At 41.2% G+C, this 21611-nt stretch overlaps 1 protein-coding gene across 5 annotated transcripts in view; it reads left to right on the top strand.

Moving 5' to 3' along the window:
- Positions 1-21611, top strand: part of FARS2 (phenylalanyl-tRNA synthetase 2, mitochondrial) — a 296018-nt gene that overhangs the window by 43082 nt on the left and 231325 nt on the right. The window contains exon 3 of one of the 5 annotated variants that reach the window (XM_044454808.1): positions 18245-18465. The exons of the other annotated variants lie outside the window; for them this stretch is intronic. The gene's annotated coding sequence lies outside the window, so the exon portion shown is untranslated. The remainder of the gene's footprint in view (positions 1-18244; positions 18466-21611) is intronic. 5 annotated transcript variants of the gene reach the window in all.

The raw sequence follows: 21611 nt of genomic DNA, 5'->3' as shown, positions 1-21611 counted from the left end.
CAACTCATTCCTAACACCTGGCTATTGTTATTTTAGCTAGGATTTTAGATTTTTTTAGAGTCATGGCTAGGGGAACTGCAGCTGTGGGTGGAGAGTTACAAAGGGAAATTGGTGGTGGGAAGAAGGGCTAAGCACGCTTCTTCCCATGTGTCTGAGTCTTCTTGACAAATTGACCTTTTCCAGCATTTGGAATTGCAGAGTGTGGAAATGAAACTTGGCTGTGTAATATAACACTTTGGCTTTGGTCTTAACGTTCCTTCTCTTGTTCTGATCCTATTCCTTTGGCTTTTGGGGACTGAGTAGTTATTGATTTAGACAGTGTGCCTTCCTGCACCAAATCTTGAATAACTGTATGCACTAAGGCAGTGAAATGCTAACCTGCTATGAATCTAGCTTGGCACTCAGCTTTGCTGCAACCCTGAAATAGGAGACAAACTGATCTAAGATCCTGGACTGAATTTTGTCAGGGTATTAATTTTAGCTGGAAACTATGCAAAATGTAATCGCTTTAACCTCAAACCTGACAAAACATGCAAGGTTAACTTAAAAAGCACTAACAAAACTCACTGAAAGATCAAGGTGAAAATTGCAAGAACAAATTTTGAGCACGCTTTGTATAAAGTATAAAGTGTTATCCGTAAAGCCATTTGATATGCTACAGCTATAATCCCAGATGCAGCTTTTTGAGCTTGTAGTATTAAGTTATTAATCTAGTATTAATTAGTATTGCTATTCATCTAGTGTTCATGTTCTAATCTAGTATTAATGTTCTAATCTAATCTGTTTGAGCTCTGAAATTCATGCCTTAATTTGCCTCCACATTGAGGAACTTTTCTACTCTTATACTCTCTACTTTTCTACTTTCTACTTCCAGTAGGTAATGTTCATTAAGATATTAGTGTAAGTCTTAGTGATATGTTGAAAACAACAGAACTGCATATCCCTTGCTAAAATGGGTAAGGGCTAAGGTGGCCATAAGTCCTACTTTGCAGAGGAGGGCTTGTATTTGAAAGCATCCTGTTTGAAAGGCTATCCTGTTCATGCCCAGTTTAAAGATAGAGAAGTTTAAGATGGGAGAGTCCTGTACCTTAAAATGGCCCATGAACTGTTAGCTTCTGATCAGTAGATTCAGCAGGCAAACAACAGGTTGCTTTGGGCCAATCACTTAATCCAGGGCCTCAGTGAAACTGATTTCATTGATTAGTACCCAACTGGGGCTGCTTTGTCACTACTGGTTTCCTTGTACTTGTGGTAGTGACAGCTTGTGCAGTGTCTTTTCACACTTCTGAAAATAACCTTGGAGAGTAGTGGAAATGCATTTCTGAATCAGGGCAGGTCAGCACAGTTCCCATTGGTGAGTTCCACAGACCTGCCCCATTCTGGAAATGAGCACTGCTTTTAGTAGCTTCTTGTGTAAATGGTTGCTCACACAAGTGCACAATAGGATACTTCTCATAAAAGTGGTTCAGCAGGTGAAAGGTTGATAATTGGATTTTCTAACATGTCAGTAAGTAGGCGTTCCCTTTTCCTTGCACTGGGTGCTAATGGCTACAGAGAGAAAAACGTATCAAAGGCTTTCTGTTCATTGCAGCTCAAGGGAGGTCAATTTAGATTAGGGGCTTCATGGCATGGAGAAAGTCTCTTGAATTAGGAAATCCAGTCATAGATACAGTGTGTAAATGCATAGTTTGCCACTAAGCGATTAAACTTGTACAGATAAGAAGTAAAATTCTGTAAAATGTAAAAGTGTCTGAATATCTGTATATATTTTGGTTTTATATTTATAAGGAAATACGATTTGCCTGACTGTATTGTATGCATACTGTACAAATAGAAACTATCTTAATTAGTTATTAAAATTGTAATATCACATGATATTGCAACTTTTAAGAATAAATACATTTTCTGTGCCCTCTTATACTCTTAACAGAAGGGTCCTCCATACTTTCCACTGTATGTGTTGTTTCATTTGGTCTGTGAAAATATTTTTAAAAGAAGAGTATGAATGAATGTAAGAAAAAATAGGATTCTTGTGATACCTCTACAGTAGTCCCCCAAAATTCACGGAGGTTGCGTTCCTAGAGTACCCATGAATTGTGAAAAACCGCAAATTTGGTGCCGGCGATGGACACTGGCCACCAAGGCAGTGTGGCCAGGGGGCACAGGCCGGGCTGGGAGTGTGTGTGCACGCGTGGCGAGGCAGGGGCATGCGTGCGCAGAGATCTTTTTCTCCGAGCAAGTCCAAACCGATCTCCTTGCGAGCAAGCCGCCACACAGAAAATTCTGCGAAAGACTGAGGCTGTGAATGCTGAACCGCTTCACGGGGGTATACTGTATTTTAAATGTGCTGTCCATTGCCCGTTTGCACTTTAACTGGCCTGGGTGCCCAGCTTGCTTGCTTGCTTTCCTGAGAAATCTCTACCCATTGTAAAACCTGATGACATGGTGAGACATCTGAGGGTGTCATATCTGGGAAGGTTGTCCAAAGGACTCTCCTTTTATAAATATGGTTGGGACCACCCATCAGAAAAGCTTATAGAAGGGCTTTTTCTCAGCTGGAGGAAAGATACAATGATGAGAGAGTTCCTGGTTGGGTGAAGTGGAATATAAATGAAGGAAACTGTCCACACAGGAGACATATCTTGAAACTTGTTGTACACTCTATCGGCTCTAAGACTTTGCAAACTGTCAACTATTTGAAGCTTGTCCTCAGAAGCCTCAGAAGGCAGAGGAATCCCCTCATTGTTAATGTGGACACTAAATTATGAGTTATCCTTGTGGGATTCAAAACACCGTTAGACAAGATTCGGGTAGGTACAAGCAGTTTATTCAATACAGAAAGCATTTGCAAAGGCTGGCTCAGTGTCTCAGTCGCCTGAGGAACAAAGAGCAATTATTTCAAACATCAGTGAGATTATATGCATTCCTTTCCCTGATGCTCAACACTATCCCCGCTTTGCCATTGACTGGTTACTAAGAAGTCACAACCTTCCCCATCCACCTATATCATACTGCTCCTTAATATGTTCCCCCCTCCCGTTCATACATCCCATGTTCATGCTAATGAGCCTATTACCTATGAGAGGTGTGTCAGTTACTATTCATAAGCCTATTAAGCGTGCGCAGTACCTTTCAAAAGTTCAACAGGCCGGAGTGGCCTTGCAAATTCTTACTTGATGCCAAATTGCTTCTTAAATCTTGTGGGAGGATGAGATAGGAAGAACAACCCTTCTTGGCCAAGCTCATTCCAGTTTCTGTTCAGTTGGATACGTGCCTGTATACTTAGTAGCAAATGGCATCTTACTATGAAATAGCTGTGCATTTGCTAGTTTTTTCTTTTAAAAAGATACTATTCTTGCTGTGTTTCTCACATCCTCAGGTAGGGGAAATGAATGGGTTTGGTTCAGTATTGAACTTGGCAATACATTGCACTTATCTTAAAGTCATTCTCCAGTCAGGGGAGAAACAAAGTTCTAACACCATGATTGAGCTCAATACTGAACTCTGTTCTGGCATTATGTGACATGGCATTGGAGTTTCAACAATAACTTAATAAAAGCCATTTAGACATAGTGAACTTCTGCCATTATTTCTTCTCCTTTTCTTGTTTCTGTCTTGAAGGCTTTCTTACTTTTTTATATATTTTTCCCCTTAACAAATTTTATCACTTCTATTTTTATCCATTTCTATTAAGATGTGTTTAACATATTAACAATAAGTCACAAGCAGGCTTGCCCTCCCATGCAAATTTCCCAGTAGGCTTTGCTGTTGAGGGTGGGTCTTTATGTATTCAGGTATTAGTTATAAAAATAGCTTCTAGTACTTAAATTTCAGTTTAATAAAAGCCAAATCAAATGTATTAATCGTATTGTCTTTTTTCACATATTTCTTTTTCCATGTCACAGCTCTAAGAATGATGCTGAAGGTGTGACTCAGTATGCTGCAATTCCTGCCCTTGGGGCTTTGGTAGCAACCTAGAAACAGATAGAATGCAAGAGACGCCTCTGGTCCCAGTTGCTTGGGGTGTTAGTCTGCAAGGCTGGCCCTTGGCCAAATGCACACTACAGGCAAGACTGCAATTGTTCATCTTCTGCATATCACACTTGATAGATAAATCTGGGCAACATGATATGAATGGCTTAACCACCTTCTGAGCTTCCATAAAATTTTTGATTTCAGTTGTTTATTCATCAAAAACAATTTTTAAATTACTTTTGGAATCGGTTCTTCACAATTGCTGATGATGTGATTCAGGTCATACTACATTACATTACAAATCTATAATGCCCATAACTGCAGCTCTTTGGGCATTTCACAACACTTAAGTCACCCATCCAGATTTCAGCTAGGCCTGATTCTGCTTAGCTTCCAAGATTAGGAAGGATCAGGCACTTCAGACTATATGGAAACTGCATGATGAACTGGAGAGTGTGATTTGAGATGTATAGATATACCTACTTGCCTGGAGGGACAGTATCCAATAGGTTACTACACCCATGCCAGTTCTGTTTAGCTAGTGAGATGCATTGCTTGAGCAACAAAGATTTAATGCTTCCAAGAGCAGACAGAAATAAACAGAAATTCTCATTTCTGGGACAAGGGGATTTAAGGGAGCTCTGCTAACCTATCTAATCCAGAAACAAATGCGTCCGTTTGTTTTGGGTTTTCCTATAGGAAGTGTTAAATCTCCATTGTACAAGTGTTGAGTTCCAGTCGTAGAATGGAATAGAATAAATGGGAGGGGCCATTTGCACAACAGCCCCATTGGATAGTCTCCCAAGTAAGCAGGGAAGGAATTTGCTTGCCTACTAAACTGGATGAAGAGGGATTCATCTTTTTTCCTCCAGGGCCTTCATATACCAGTGTGCTGTGGTTGTTAGACTGTTAATCTGGAGGCCCAGATTCAAATCTCCAGTCAGCCAAAAAGCATATCGTCTGCCAGTGATCAAATCGCCTTGTGCTGAGAATAAATTAGTGGATATAGTGGCGAAATAGATATACTGCTCTGACCTTGAAATCATGACAGAATATAAATGTAATAAATAAAACACATTTTATCTATGAGCAGGTGGACTAGTAATTTTTGCAGGTGGACTAGTAGGAAGGTATTGTGAACTAGTAACTTTTGCAGGTTTATTTGTAAGACTGTTGATCCTAGCCAAGCTCAACAACCGGCTGCAAGAGGCAAGTCATACTGGGGTAAAGATGTTTAGGGGTGGGCTGATCATTTCTGGAACAGACTGACTAAGAGATTAGATGAGGAAGTGGACAAGGTGCCTGTTCTGCAGCTTCTTTCAGGTTTGAGTTGCCCTGACTGAGGAAGTAAGCCAGGACAATAGTTTTAGAATCACCCAGGCTACTGTGCTTGTTCCGATCACTCAGTTGAATGAGTTAAACATCTTCAGGTGTTATAGATGGTGCTGCAGCAGTCCCATGACTGAGTAGATATCTCCTTCCATCTTAGATCTGTCCTGTTGGCATCAAGGAGTAAAGCATATGCATCCTGTTGAAGGGTACATATGAAGGGACTGGGCACACTTCTTCTGTAATACAGCCTTCCAAAGTTGTTGAATCAGATTGTGATTCAGAAGAGGAGGAGTGGCCAGATTCCACAACTGAATTTCCAAGGCTAGTGGACCAGGGAGAAGCCAGGCAGTTGCTGGGCATCAAACAGTTTCAAGTTCTGTGGGAAAATCTAGTGAGCTAGATGGCATGGGAAGGGGTTCACCCAGTACTATTAGTCTGCTCATAGGGCATCAGATGGTGGACCTGTTGAGAATTGTTAGATGTTCCAGACAATTGGCCCTTAAGCAGCATAATCCCTCTTGAAGGTGGGGTTAGTTCTTTTCAGTTTGGAAGGAAAGAGAGGCATTCAGTTTGGAATTGACTTTGCATTTCCCTAACGGCAAGTACAGTGGTACCTTGGCTCACAAACTTAATCCGTTCCAGGACTCTGGTCGTGCCCAAATTATCCGTGAGCCAAGTCAAATTTCCCCATAAGGGTCAATGTAAATAAGGTTATTCCGTTCTGTAACTATTTTTTTAATCACAAAAAATTGAAGCAAAGTGACAAAGAACAAAGATTGCAGCCATCTCCCCCTGCCCGAGCATGAGCACAGCCATTCCCCCTGCCCCCAGCACGACCGTGATCACAGCCATAGATGGGCGTGGTTGCGCTTGGGAAGGGAACATGGGCGTGATTGTGGCCATCTCCTACCCCCGAGCACGATCGCAATTGCCCTGGTGCAGGGAAGACAGGCGTGATCATGATTGTCACCCAATGCGGAGTTCGTGACCTGAGGCAATTTTTTTCTGAAATTTCTGTTCGCGATCCAATTTGGTCATGAACTGAGGTGTTCGTAGCCGAGGTACCACTGTATTCTGACTTTGCTTCATTCTTTTGCTATTGCTTTGTGTAGTTGTCTTCTTTTATATCACAAAGCCAGCCAGGCTGATCAGCATTGACATGATAAAGACTTCTAGTCAAAAATCTTTCTCCTGATCTGCTTCTAGCAGGAGGGGTGGGGTGCAGACTGGCCGCAGCATCTTATGCTAGTCACACTATCTTGCCTGGTATCATCAACACTGAGTGGTAGAAGCTTTCCAGGGTTTCAGGCAGGGTTCTTTGCCATTGCCAGCTGGTGATGCTTGTGACCTTTTCATGCAAATCATATGCCGGACCGTTGGGCTGCATTTCTTTCATGTCCCTAGTCTGAGACCATTGCTGCATACAAGGGCTGTTCCACTGATAAATTATTTTTTGCTTATAGACCTGGTCATTCAGAACATAACAAAAAAGGATTGCCATTAAAGGTGGCTATTTCTGAAACTTCTCGCTGGTGAATCACCAATGCAGTCCTCCCCTGCCCGGAAATAGCCTGCTATCTTACTGTCTGTAGAAGAAAATTCAACTTGGTGTTCCCCCACAAACCTAAATGGGTTGAGTTGTGGTGTGTATAATAATACCTGCTGCTTGGACTGAGTCACACCACATGTTCTTGAAGCTGACTCAAAGGTAGGGGTGGGGCTAATGTAATACAGTGCAAAATGTAAAAGACATAGCTACAGAGTGAGTGTGTTGGTACATGTAGAGAGAGGGTTGGGAAGGTAATTTCTTCATGTATTCTTTAAGATTTAAGAAGAGAATCATGAAGATTCCCATCTTCGTCCTAGGTATAAAAACTAGCTAAAAGATGCAAAAGTTCCTCTATGCAATTCTTTAATCCAGCTACCTCAGAAAAACTGAAGTTGATTGCTATGTCTTACATAACACTACAGACATTTTGGACAGTGCTGATGTTTACTACAGACATTCTGGATGGTGCTGCCTTAATTTGGATGGCCTCCCAGACTTTGCCTGCAGTGCTAGGGGTCACTTTGACTTTTTTGAGTGAATCACAATTAGGAAGGTCGAAATGTGCTCTAAAGTCACCTTCTGTGTGCCTCTGGGCTGATTTTTGTGTAGTCCTTGAAAAAGATATGGAATAGTTTAGCTTTTTTTTAAGCTCAAAGATTCAGTTAAGCAAATATATCCCATGAGCCCATTTTTCAAAGCTATGAGAATGGCTGAAATCACTCTCATGCAAAGGATAAAAAGAAGGTCTGTCCATCAGTTTAAGCAAAGATTCTTGCAAAAGAGTTTGCAAATATAGACCTCAGTAAAGCAGTCTTGGGATTTGCATAGCAGACTGTGCAAACAATACATTTGTTCCACATGAGCTGACAAACTTTTAGTTCTTCATCATGGTCTCTGTGCATTCACACATATGGGGTGCTGCTGAAAAGCAGCGTTCTGCCCTTTTGCCTTACAAGGCCTTTTTGGCCATTTTATGGCCCTCAGATTTGAGATGCTTTCTCTTCTTGTGTTTTTTGGGTACATCAGAGGCAGCAGATGGTTTGGAAGCCACTGAAGCTGGCTTTGGCCTGCCCAAAGCACCTGTTGACAGGTGCTTTTTAGTGGCTTCTCCTGGGGCTGAGGAGCCTTTACCTTCATTGCCAGTGACATCTTTCATGGCACCAAGAGCCTGCTCCCACATCTCCATTCTCAGACACCTGGCCTTGTTTTTACGGACCTGTTTGCTGAAGGCTTGGCATTGTGGACACTTGACCAGTCAATGTTCTTTGTCCAGGTGGAACAAACACAGAGAATGGCCATCGATTGAGGGCATCTGAACGCTGTATTTGGCACACTTCCAAAAATGCCAGTTTGAGCAATATTGGGAGGAAGAAGAAGAGAGAAATGTAAGAATAAGAAGGATTAATGATAGAAGGGTTTTAAAAATATTTTTTGTGAGAGATAAAGAGTGGAAGGGGAGGACTTAAAAATGGGAACATGAATGAGGGAGAGCAGAGAGCAGAGAACAGAAGTAATGAGCAATACATGTTCAGAAGTAAAATCAAGAGTTTGTGAGGAAAGACTGAGGAAATCAAAAGCTAGAGATCCTGATACATGCAAACAACAGTCTCTGGTTGCACTGAGGAAATGGCAGGAGTCCACCTATTTATATAATGGGGAAGGGGAGGCAGGGCTCCTGCTAAAAATTCTAGGCTTAGCTAGAGGAATCTTCCCAAACATGGTGCTGTGCAGGTGTAGCACCCACATGTGTGAATGCACAGATGAAGAATGACAGTTAAAGGTATGCAACCTGCCTGATTGTTTATGTTCAAAGGATTCTGCTTCAATATTTATTTAGATTTGGACTGAATGATGTGCAGCAGCCTCCCCCCACCTGGGCCTTCCATGAGTTTTGTACTGACCAGCATTGTTAATGGTCAAGAATGCTGAGACTTGTAGGCCAAAATATCTGGTTGGAACCTGGCTGTGGAGGGCTGTTATTCAGACACCTTCCAGCTTTTGCTTTGCTTTGCTTCTTTGGCCTTGCATTTCTGTTGTTATTCTTTTTTTGTCGACATTAAACTATATTCTCTTTTAATTTGCACCATTTTAATTTGTCACTTTCATACCATACTAAGTTTGCAACAGTCTTCCTTGGAATTCATTGCACTTCTACCCATTGGACTTCTTGTAGTGCTTGGTCCTTGCTTAGGACGTGAGTTGAGCTGAGAGGAAATCTACTAATGCTCATGAAAGTCTAGTGGTGACCTTCTTCCATAGCACATACAGCACAAACAAAGGCAGAAAGTCATGTGCAAAAGAGGGATGCCGCTTGTGCAACCTTTGCACAGGCTTGCTTCCTGACAGATACCTGTGCAAATGCTCAGCATGCATGCCAGGAAGTCAGACTCAGGGCCATGAGAAAGTGGTCTGAGGAGCCAAGTCCAGGGAATCTGAAGGATCTCCGTCCCCAAAACAGATTCTTCACTTCTTCATTTGTGAACCAGTTTGGTAGTGTTGTCAACTTCTTAAGTTTATGAAGGCTACTTTGGTGGTTTCTTTTCCTTATTTATGTCCTAAAGATGTGATTGAGGAAGAAGAAAAAATAATCCCAAAGACTCAACATGTACTGTAAAAATAATCCTGAACAGCTACCTGCTGATCTGGCTGGTATATAGTGGTAGTCCATGACTTGTTTAACCCATGAATTGTTGGGGCCATATAAGAGGGAGCAAACATGCTGCATCCTAGCTTCTTGCATCTGTTTCTCAAACAACTTCTGAACTAAGATCTCTGGACTTTTGTGGAACAAACTTCTCTTTCCCAATCAATTGGATTGTTGCAGAACAAACAATCCAGAGTTATACTTTCATAAGTTATAAACCAACTTATAGTCATATTTTGATGACTGGAAAGAACTCTGAGAAGTTCAGGAGAAAAAATGCTAAGCAAGCAGGACTTTTAATAATCAAAGCTCGACGTATAATAAATACAGTGACTAAAGTAGCACTTCCTGTACTTGTTAGCATGACTTCATGCAGGGTTGTATTGAGATAGTATGCAGGTGCAGAAAGGAGCAACTGTAGTGATTATGAGGTTGGATCAACTCCCCTTGTGGAAAGGTTACATTTGGGTAGGGCTTTTTAACTTAGAAAAAAAAAGTGAGTAGTGGGGTGGGACACAATAGGGGTGTACAAAATACTGCATGGAATAGAAAAGAGTTTCTCTTTTTTCCACAGTACTAGAACCCAGAGTCAGCCTATGAAGCTGAATGGTAGATTCCCTACCTAGGGAGAGAATAAAAGGCATTTGCTCTTCTCATAGCTGGTACTTAAATAATGGAATGTGCTACCACACAAGAAACCCAGATACTTTTGCAACAAGGCTGTTTATCACTACATTATGTGAAAAACACACTAACTTATATGAGACCCCACATGGCACACTGCCTCAGCCCCAAGGTCTGCATTAACAGAGAGGGACAGAGGAATGGGTGTGGAAGAAACCCCAGGGCAAAAGAGCAAGTAACCCTTGCAGCTTCTCTCTAAAGGGACACATTCATGGTGACCTCTTTATTCCTTAAGAAACTCCAGGTTTTTGAGGGGCCTTGGCAGGACTGGCCAGGGTCCCCGACGAGTCTACTTTCTAGTACCATTTTGCCCAGTTGCTATGCTTGTCGTTCTTTTCTGTCTCATCATTGCAACCACTTGCTCTCGTGACAAGCAGAGAGCCAGTGAGCAAGTGGGCAGGGGCATCTCTTTCTCCTCTTTATCTCAGCCAGCTTTGCCTGGGTCAGAGTGAGGGGCAGGTGGACAAGCAGGTAGCTCTGGTAAAGAAGAGGAACAACTCCAGGGGGCTCTTACTAGTGTACCTTTGCTGTGATGTGGGCCCTTGATAGGTGCCTAACCATATTCACCCTTGATGTTGGCATTGGCCAGTGGGGGAAACAGTTGCTATCCTGCATAGGCTTTTGGTCTGAATCACCAGGGCCCCTTCCTAGCTTTTTACAACTGAAGAAGGATGTAAATGCGTATAAGCTCATAGATGCAATACTTTCTTTTGAAAGTGTACAGTATATCTAATTACTTTGTAATGTGGATTTTCTTTCAGTGTGGTATGTGGCATGGACCCCTCTCAGATATCCTGCAGTTTCCCATTTGTATTTTATCAGTAATTCAAATTCTAAAGATTCCCCATCCAGGATCATCTCTGTGCCTAATTGACGGGACTGACATATGGTGGGCATGTTCATGCATTGTGGATAGAACATAGTATTTTTCAGACTAGATTTAACTATTTTATAAGAATGTATTATGCCTAGTATAAAATAGTTCACTTCTGTAGCCTTTAAATATAGAAATATCATTTGCTTTGAGAATCACATTTCAGAATACACACTTGACTACTTCTGTAAAAATATTACATTTAGGTAAGTATGTATAGGATTGCAGCCCAATCCTATGCATTTGCGGTATGAAAGATTTAAATTACAAAAATCAATGTTAGTTTTATTCCAAAATTACTCTAGAAATGTATCAATTCATTTATTTCTCCATCCTCCAGAATTCTTTATAGCGGCAGATTAGCTGATGATGGTTCGGAAAGCAAGAGATTTGAGAGCCCTTGGATCACCCTGCCCTCACCTTGTGTCTTAAGTTTCTTGCTGCTTTGTACACTGGCCAGGCATCCTTGCATAATTTCCTTGACAAATGGTTTGCTCATTAATATTTTAGCCTTTCTTTTGCCAACTGGTAGGAGCAGTTTGCCGGAGGCTACAGAATGTCGCTCCCTCTGCCAAAGCATTCTAATCTTTCCTTTAAATGCTTTGCTAGAACCAAAGACAGATAAATGAGAACTGGTACAGTTCAAACTCAAGATGACTCCCTTTTATACAACTGAATGCACATTCACTAAGTGCAGCCGGGAGGTATTATGTCACCAAAAGAAAAGCGATGGCAGTGCTGTGTACACCTTACGTGGGCTTTGTCTTCCTTCTGACCTGAAAAGTATAAGCTGAATCTTATCATAGAGAAAAACCTATGAATTAACTTGCATGTCTATTCCTTTTCTAGATTGGCTGTTGAAATGCACATAATGCCCATCACATGCAAGTGTACACTTGTTGGGTTAAGGATGAGAACCTAAGAATTGCCCTGCTGGAAGCCCACAAATAGATCCACAGTGTTTTCCTCAATTATCATCTCCTATTGTTCATTCATATTTTCTGGTACATAAAGATACACTTCCTTTAAACATGGAGGTTCCATGTAGAGAGTAAGAACCATTCCCTGTATTTCTAAAGGTCAGAGATAAGTGTGCAAAAGAAGAATTAGTGGGTTTCAGGAATCCTCACAGTTTGCAAAAAGTACAAAAACACCATTAGAATTCTAAACACAGCTAACAGGATCATCTAATGGCTCCCCCGACATCATCGGGGGCAGGAGCAAAGGATAATTAGAATTCCCAGACAGAGCTCTAACCTCAGAGTGAGGAATCTGCACTGACCCGGCTCCCTCTGCTTTCAGTCCACACAGAAAGAACCTCTTATTTGCTTTTATGACTTGAAGAGGAAGCAAAGAGGGTGTCCTGGAAGGAGGAGAAGAGATTTGTACCTATAGGATATTTTATTTATTTATTTACAGTATTTTTACCCCATCCTTAACATCTCAGGACGGCTTACAGCATAGTTATGCACTCTCTTTATTGTGGCCAGCCTCCTTTCCTCCATCTTCAAGGCTGAAATTGGCCATCTACCTGAAATGCAGAGTGCAAGATGCAAGGAGGTGGGGATCACCTCTAGCACTTCTCCCTCTTTGCACTGGATGCTCATCGCCTCTGAGTTGAGTTGCTTATGAGCATAAAAGCCACAATCAGTAGGATTGCTCACTAAATGAGCATGCTCAGTGGCCATGGAATACTGACTCTTTGGAATACTGAACCAGAAAGAGAATGGAGTGGAATATTCTGGAGAAGGGTGTGGCTGGCTGATTAGACCACTGAACAAAAATGATGCAAACTGCATTGTTTTGTTTAAGGTCCCACTTCAAATGTCTAATAGCCATTGATCAACCTATCCCTTGTGGGCTGGATTTGGTGTTTGGCACAAAGAAGAGATGACGCTTCAATTAACAATTAATTTAATAAGGAATCCGTGTGATCAGGCAAGCTTGTGAGAAGTTGAGCATTTCAGTTATCATTGCTCATTCTGCATGCATCTGTACAGTGTGAATAATCTATATTTCCTTCATCTCTGGCTGGATTTTATTAAAAATCATTTTCTAACTTGAGCCAGGAAGTAGGTCATTGCCGGCTTCTGCAATGCAGCCACTTTTGTATGTCTTTGTCCCTGTCTCCTGGCTGATTACTGAATGGCCTGAAACTTTTTTTTTAAAGCACAGGAAAAAGATAAGCAAGTTTGCTGAGGTTCCTGTCAATCCACAGTAACTTTGTGTTGAAAAGACTGCCTTCGCATTTTCCCTCTCCTGAGGGATGAGCAAGCTCTTAATCTTCTAACTGAACAACCGTTTCTTCCGGCCTGTCAAATTGCTCCTCTTTCTGCTTCTCCATTTCCTTTGCTGTTCTGAAAATGTATAGACTTTAGGATTGGGGGGGGGGGCACTTTGTGACCCTCTGTTTGTTTTGTCCTATAGCTTGCATCATCCCACACTATTGTTTATGGTGATTATGCCAAAACATTTGGAGGGCCACAAGCTGCTCACCTGCTCTAAGATGATAAAGAAAGGTACAAGATTGCCACAATCCTGCGTACCCTTAACCAAGAGGAAACCCCATTGACCTCATTGGGACTTATTTTGCTTTGAGTGATACGCATAAGACTGCTCTGTGAACAACCTGAGGTTGTGTAACCTACATGCAAGTTTTATACCCTTCCTTTGAAACAAGCTACTATAAGTACAGGAGGTCCCTGAGTTACAAACAGCTGAGTTATGAACAACCCATACTTACAAACAAACTGTCATAAAAGCTATTCATTTTAAAAAATTAGTGGAAAATCGTCACTACCATAGAGTGAGAGGAAGTGAAAGGGGGTGAGAGAGGCCGCTAAAGCATCACCATAGAGAGATATGAAGCAAAAGGGGAATGGAGGAGGCCTCGAAACATGCCTTCCTGTCCCAGCCATCTGGAGAGGGAAATCTCATCAGCACTTGTTGCAAAGAGGAAGCGCTGGTGAAGGGGGGTGAGTAGAGATACTTGCAGTTTTTTGCAGTCCCCAAATAAAAAGACACCTTTGGATCCAATGCTTAGTTATTTGTTGTGTTTAGTTAGGAAGCTTTTATTCTGCCTTAACAGTCTTTTTTAAAAATCAGAATTACATAAATACAAAAAGCTAGTTGTTTTGCATAATCTTAATTCCAGTATACAATAAAAAGGCTGTGACTTTGAAGAAACCAAGCCCAAGCTCTGTTCAATTCTTTGATGAAGCTTATCCATCATTTTATCCCCATTTTGCCATTTCAGCAGCTTTTTACAGCATTTTTTCTGTGTCCCCAGTGCTTCTCAATACTCTTTAATATCTGTATGCAAGAGGAGAAACTCCAAATTTAAAGATGCTGGAGCTTAAGGAGAGGTTCTTAAAGACTTTCCCTGCTTTTGAGATTGCACTGAGACTTGAACCAGAAATGATTGGCTTTCTCTGTATTATCTTGATATTAAGCTACAGGTTGATATGCAGAACTGGTGCATATCTGGTTCTCCAAGGCAGTTTGTGTGAGTAAGTCAGTAATTAATTATGGATCTTTTAATATAACACTCGGTAAAAGCAGACATTTGAGTTTGCAAACCACTTTGAGGTTGATCCAAATTTACATGGGATCAACTGTACTGGCTTAAGTGGACTTTCTTGCCCCATGGCAGTCTCTCCAGCTCCCTGAAACTGTTACAGGCAGCCGGGAAATTCAATGCAATTTGTATGTGAAAGGGATCCCGAAAAATTTGGATCTTAGTTTAGAAGAAGGCTCTCACAGAAAGAAGATTCTGGAACCCTCTCCCCCATCATCACCACCACATAAAACTTTGTGTATAAAGTTATTAAGGAAATACATCATTTTAGCATATCTTGGGAATTTTGCAAATTTTTCCCAAATGAAATAGAAGAGCCTCAGCAAAGCTCCAGTCCAAAAGTGCATATATAATACAAATGACTACTTAAATTAAAAAATGTGCTGAATTTTCTGGTCTACAAGAAAATCATTGTGGTGATATAATACCCGTATTTCACAAACACAAGTTAGGAGTGATCTTTTGCTTCTCTTGAAACATAATTTTTTAAAATGAACTGGAGTGGGACAGCTACTTTGCATAGTTTTACAGGGAAGAAACATGATAATCATAAAGATATCATATTCATCCATGAGAGACTTGCTGTAGCTGGAACATCTCTTGATGTCATGAAGTAATAGCAGTATAGTGACTCAGAAAGCCCAAACCTAGGGTTGGGTGAGAGGGGAAGCAAATGGGCAGATTGCCCACTACTTCCAGAGCCCAGCCAGTTCAAAAGGCCTGTATGGGTGAATGAGTGGGGGTCAGGTTTACTTCTCTTTAATAAATCTGTTTTTTTTTAATTCTCTCTTCACTGATATCGCTGGGAGGGATAATTTACTGGTGCTCCAAGTCTTTGTTGGGGGAATGGAAGTACTTTGGACCAAAAGCTGTTTTCAATTGACCTGCAGAATTTCCCATTTTAGAACACCCTACTGTTTGTAGATTTATACCTGTAGAGATCCCCATGGATGTAACTGGGACCATCTTCTTTGCCCATCATCACATTCCTGGTTCATTTGCAAATAAAAGCGGAGCATGGTGGGAAGCATGTTGAGAGGCATGGTGTTATTGTTTTAATTTTGAGAATGATTGAGACAACTCCCTTGGAAACACTAGGCACTTAGATGCTTTTGCACTTATTGAGTTTTTGTATTATAGCTACTGTTGATCTTACTGTATTGTATTGTAAACTGCACAGAGAGCCCTCTAGTCTATGGAGTAGTCTATACATGTTATAAATAAAAGGGGGAAAACTGATATCCTTCAGAATGGTATCCAGGTTACAAGTCATTTAAAGAGCAAGAACCCACACTTTGAATAAAGCTTGGAGGTGGACTGAAAGTGTTGACATGACGTGTGCAATATCCACTCCCAGTGAGTAGCCTGGCAGCTGTGTATTTGTCTAGCAGCAGATTTTGGACAGTATTCAAAGGCAGCCCCAAAGAGAGCTCATTACAGGAATTAGACCAGGAGGTTAGCTGGGAATGGGTTCGTGTGGCCAGGCTATATAACAGTAGAAGAAGAACCCCGCTGAAGCAGACCAAGGGCTCATCGAGTGCAACATTCTGCTTACAGAGAGGTCAACCAACTGGATACCACAAGCATGACATGAATGCAGCAACACCCTCCTGCTCATGTTCTCCTTCAGTGGGTGTACCTAGGCATAGTGCCTCTGATACTGGAGGTAGCATAGCGCCATCAGGACTTGATAGCTTTATCTCTCATGACACATTCATTAAGCTATCCACAACAACTTTGAGATCCCTTTCCTGGTGAGTAAATACCAGCTGAGACCCTCAGATTATACATGAAGTCAGGATATTTTGCAGCAGCATGAATCCCTTTACTCTGGATTAGATTGAACCACACTTGCCATTTAAGAGGCCTCCTCCCCATTTGGAGAACTCCTTTTGGAGCTCTTCATCATCCCTTCTTGTAACCACTCTAAATAATGTCATGTTTATGGGCCCCTCGTAGGCATCTGATTGGCCAGTACTGTGTGAACAGAATGCTGGAGTTTGCTCTGATCTATGCTGCTTTTATTCTGAGGTGTACCAATTTCTCTTCTATTTATCTTTGCTGCTTAGAAGGCCATGCGGAGGATAGTGTGGTTGAAAGGTAGGAAGTTCAGGGACTTAAGTAGCACTAATTTGATTTTGCCCATTATTTATATGGTGTTCACTCCTGATTTATGTTCCATTTTAACCAAATAGGGTTTAAACTATAATATTTATAGCCTTATGCCCACACATATTGATAGACTAAAAAGAATGCTTAGTTAAGTTGTTCTGCGACTTGGAAAATGACAACTTTTAGTAACTTTGGCATATGTTTATTATTTTGGTCTTAACACATGCTGCTCTGGTAGAACTTCTCTCTTTGCACCCTAAAAGTTTGCCAGATCACAAAGATGACAGTCATTCTTTCCTAATATTTTCCATAGCATTTTATTTTTTGTCTGTCAAGTTTTTGGACAGAACAGAGAATACCTAAGTTTACATTTGGATTTAAACTGTCAGTTTACAGCATTTGTGCAGTACAGTCCATCTGGATATCATCAGCAATCCTTTCCAAGACAGAGAACATATGAAGCATAAGAATTTGTAAGATGTTCACAATCGGGGCTAGTTTTAGCCGGTGGAGAAAATTCTCAGTGAGCAAATCCCAGAGCATATAACTGAAAAATTGACCAGTGGGCTCCAAAGCGGCATGCACAGATGCCTCCCCGACTCTATTGAAATCTACATATTTGCAGTACTTGAAGCCTGCATTATCCCCTTGGGTGTATTTCTACAATGTCTTGGTTGTCCCAGATGCCATAGGTTACCGAGGACTTCCCTTTCCGGAGTTGCACCTGTGGCCCTCTGCTTGGAATGATGGTGGAGCTTTCTGATGCAGTAGCTTCCCTGCTAGGAGTGCTGTGCTTTTATCGTTACAACAAGAAGAATGTTGAATGGGTCCAATGGATCTAAAACTTCCTCCACCCAATGACTTGTCCTTGCAATGGGGCAAAGCAGTGCCAGATCTGGTGCTAAAACTGGTGCTGTTATTTCCCCTCCTGTTCACACCGATGGGAAGGAAGATAGATAAAAGGAAAAGCCAGCATGAACAAAAAGGAAGAAAAGGTATGTGGGGGAGACCTTTTCTGCCCTGGTTGATGGAATCTGATGAAGTGTTGGAAACTTGTTGTGTTCATCTGCCACAGGGTCTCCTTCCAAGACTAAGATCCTTTGAAGGATTGCTCTGTGAATGAGGTGATGTCACTTGTAATTTTCTAGCAAAACAAAGAGGTAGCATCTAGGAATTGGTGTTCCTTTTCCTCTCCCTTAGATTTGCCATTTGCTGTTGAGCATGAGAAAGGGGTCTCAGTGAAGACTAAGTGTAATAAGCTTTGCAACTGGCTCTCTGGCTCCCAAGTGGAGCATTTTGTGGGGGTGGACAAGGTATGAACTGGATGCCTTTGTTTTATATTCAGCTGAGTTGAGTTGACAACAGTGACGAATAAATAGGTCAAATCTGTTTCCACCGACCCTTCTAATACCAATGAAACATTATTTGTGGCTTCTTTGTGATCATCATGACTCAATATTTACTTTATTTACTTTTTTATCATGTCATCATAACTAGCTGGCAATCTCTGCTGTAAGACAGAAGAATCCTCAGAGATTTCTCCTGAACTCCTACCAGTGTGTGAGCATTATCAGCGTTTTCCAAGATATCCTGTTGAATATACTATCAGAAGTCCATTTGGAATCATTTATTTATCAACACTTTTTGAGAGGCACACAGTCTTGAAACTTCAGAGGAGCTGCCTATTCAATTCTGCTTGGGATTTCTTTAACTAGGAAGTAAGAAACATATGAAACTTCTTTATGTTGTGCTAGGCCTTTGGACCATTTGGAATGCTATTTTTCATTCTGCCTTGTAGTTGTGTCTGCTAAATTCTTTCCCAGCCCACTTTTCAAGGATAACCTAACATTTGAATGGTACATTGAGGCATTCAGTGAGTTTTGTTCGAGTTATATATATTTGGTAATAGTTGAGTAGTCTCAGCTTGTAACTTGGGTGATTGGGGCGGCCTAGAAATTTTCTAAATAAATAAATAAATAATAACTGGTGCAAGGCACGTTTTATAGAAAGAAACACATCCACATTGTCACTTCAAGAGCAAACAGCTTTTTACTGGGTGTTCTTAGCTCATAGGAAGACAATTTCTGATAGAAAAGGTTGAATGCAGCCATTATGCTTGCACTGTTCAAAGAAAGGAGCACTTAATACCATTGAAGAAGGAGGAAGGAAGTCAAAGTCTGAAAGCTGCAATCTACATCAAAGAGTAATCACAAGAAGAAACTAATGGAGGAAGAAAAATTCCTTCTATCTATTGCCCCTTCCCTGTTACTGGTGACTTACTACAAGCATTGGTACTTTACTCCAACATATTCTATGTGCATTACCTAATTGTAATGTTTACAACAGCCCTATCAGGTATGCCAGTATTATTCTTCATACAGCAGTGGTGTCATGAGGGTGGATGAGAGAGTGTGGCTTGCATTTTTCCACCGTTGATGCCTAATGGCAGAGATGAGATTTGAAGCCAGGACTTTTTGATTGGCAGTTCAGTCTCTAAGTCACTGTGCTATCCCAGCTGTCTTGCGATCCTTTTTAGATGGAGAGGCCAGGAATTGAATGTGGAACATTCTGTACGCAAATCATGTGCTTTACACATGTGCTTTACACATGTGCTCAGCTATGATTCTCTTCCTGCCATGAAAGTAAATCCATCAGAGGATCTGTAAAGATGCCCCAAATTAGAGATGAATCACCCAGAACCAACATGTATGATCTTAAACCACCCTATCTCTAACCTGGTACCTTCCAAATATGTTGCACTGTAACTTGGCCATACTTGTTGAGAATTCTGGGAATTGTAGTCTAATACATCTGCAGACCACCATGTTGGGGAAGGCTATCTTAAGCTAATGGTTTTACTTTGCCTTTTTAAATGAGCCATGAAAAATATGGTAGCTTGACACTAAACCCAGCTGGGTAGTGATGTCCTTTTTGTTTAATTTTATATACATCTTTATTTATTTAAATAAAAATGCATCCCACCTTTCAATATTAAAATAAATACCCAAGGTGGCTTACAGGTCTTGGTTAAACAAACAGATAAATAACAAGATAAGATCTTACTATCTTTAATGATGAAGGTGATAGATTCTTAGCAGTTATATCATGCTATGCAATAAGAATGCTCTGGCTGCTCACAATTAGAGATGTGCTGGCACTGAGAAGTCCTTGCTCATTTGAGTTTGGCAAACTTTCTGCTGCCTTCTGCCATGATGATTGAAAGTGAGCTAAGTCAATTTTTTCCTCCTACTGACTTCTGTCTCTAAGTAGGGTCACAGTTTGTACATGTAACAAATACTAAAGAAATTTGCACGGACCATAGTATTTGTGCTGTTTGTGGAAAGTTATACAATTTGCGCAACTCACATTATATGCACAAGTTGGACACTATGAAGTTCCACTAGAAGTGTATGACTTTTGGATTTATTGCACAACTAGTATGCTTTGTTTTGTTTGTTTGTTTGTTTGTTTGTTTTAAATGTGCAGACCACAGTACAGTTTAGAGACGGGAGCCTACAAGCTGGTTCACCTTGCACAACTGCAAGTTAGCACCAGAATCTGGGTGGGTGGGAAACTGAATTATTATTATTATTATTCACTGTTTTGAAGATAACTTATAACAATCTGTGGGATTTTTCATCTCTATCAGATTTCTCACCAATCCCTAACATACCTACCTAAGTGATAGTTACCACAATCCCGCAATATGTGTCAGTACACTGCAGATTGAGAGCTGGAAGTGAGAGATAGCATCTTGCCTAAAACCCCCTAGAAAAAAGGAAGGGGATCATTTTTTTTCTGTTGTCCAGCCTGTTACCGAACTCAGCGAGTCAACAGCTAGGGCAAACCCAGGTGGACCCCAGACCCAAGTCAAAAGGAACCTGAGATGAGACTTAGAGCGAAAACCAGCTTTATTCTAGTGCACTATAGAATAAAGGAAGATGAAAGGGAATGTTCAGCCCAAAGCAGTGTCTCGAAAGTTGCACCTTGTATACCCTAGGTAAGCAATTAAGTCACCTAATAATAACGCATTAGTATATCAATGTAGCTACACCTCTATTAGCTTCCAAGAGTCTTTTCTTCTGTCAGGGGCCAGACAGTTCCCATGTCTATTTCTTATCTGCTCGAGATTCACATAGGCTTGCCATGTTCTTACTCCCTGCACATTTGCAACTTTCATGGTGGCTTTAACCACTGTCCCTTTGATTACTGTATTGGAGGTCAGGGTAGCTTGTTAGCTGTGGGTTACAAAAAGTACATTTTGTTCTTATCCCCCCTTCCTTCTGGGACAGTATAACTGTGGTGTTTTTACTATGTGGCCTCCCTCTGGCCAACTATTCTTGGGGCCTTCCTCTGGCCAACTACTTTTGGGGTGTTTTGGGGTGCTGCATTTGGCAACAAGCCCTTGGGATAATGTCTCAGGGATTGCAGGGTGATGATGGGCAGAGATTCAGCCAAAATTGGATGGAGCCAGAGCCCAATATGGGTGGGGTTTGCAGCCTTCTAGGACTGTATAGGACTCTTTTTCTTTACCACCCCATCTTCACAAACCACATGAACTGCATAAAACTAGGTCAAGTCCTCAGTTCCTGTCCCTGGCTAGAAAGAATTTCCAAAGAGGTGAGGTTCAAACTAGGACTTCCTGATTCATCAGATCAGATGGCAATCTCGTACAATTCCCATTGTACTTTATTGAACTCACTTCTGTGCAGACATGTTTAGGATTGCACTTTTGGTCATGACTGTATGCAAATGCTAGTATTTCTGGGAGGAAACTACCAGGCTCCTTGAAGCATGAAAAATTTTATGTTGTATATATGTAGTAGAATTGTTTCCTGAGTTTTCTTTTATGGTGGGAGGAGCA

Source organism: Varanus komodoensis, unplaced genomic scaffold (assembly GCF_004798865.1).
Source record: "Varanus komodoensis strain SLA01 unplaced genomic scaffold, ASM479886v1 scaffold8, whole genome shotgun sequence".
Taxonomy (NCBI): Eukaryota; Metazoa; Chordata; class Lepidosauria; order Squamata; family Varanidae; genus Varanus; species Varanus komodoensis.
The sequence above is the reverse complement of the archived record's forward strand: the minus strand, read 5'-3'. Positions and strand labels throughout refer to the sequence as shown.